Genomic DNA, 533 nt, shown 5'->3' on the forward strand with positions numbered 1-533 from the left:
AACCCTTATTAAAAATTAAACAGACTTTGATTAATATAATAACAAATAAGCAAAGCTGCCACATGCTGTCATAATACGACAGAAATTAAAAGTGCCATGCGAAACACTCTGATTTACCACTGCTTAATGACCTGTTCTCATTTCTCATCATTCTTTATTACATCATCGTCCCACCATTTAATACTACACAACACACACACTTTAATTAATAAGTAACTCAAGGTATTAAATGAGTGTGCATTCTTGCACTAAACAGGCCATGATCGTAATGAGAACTATTACGGGCTTATGCTTTCTCTGACATCTCCCAAAGGGTGGTTGAGCAAGGGAGGTTGAGTGGTAGTTTAGCGGCCATTATAGTAATTTTGTTAACCTCAAGCTGGGGTTTTGTCGCTTTAAAACTCCATTGGTCTTGCTGCTTATATTCTTCTTTTTTTGATTTTTGGATGATAGGAAAAACTTGCTCATAGATCCCGGTATCTAGAAGACAGGTTCACGAGAATGTAGGGCACGACTTGGATGATCTTTAGTGT

Source organism: Morone saxatilis, unplaced genomic scaffold (assembly GCF_004916995.1).
Source record: "Morone saxatilis isolate NCDOM2014 unplaced genomic scaffold, NCSU_SB_2.0 Contig24, whole genome shotgun sequence".
NCBI lineage: Eukaryota > Metazoa > Chordata > Actinopteri > Moronidae > Morone > Morone saxatilis.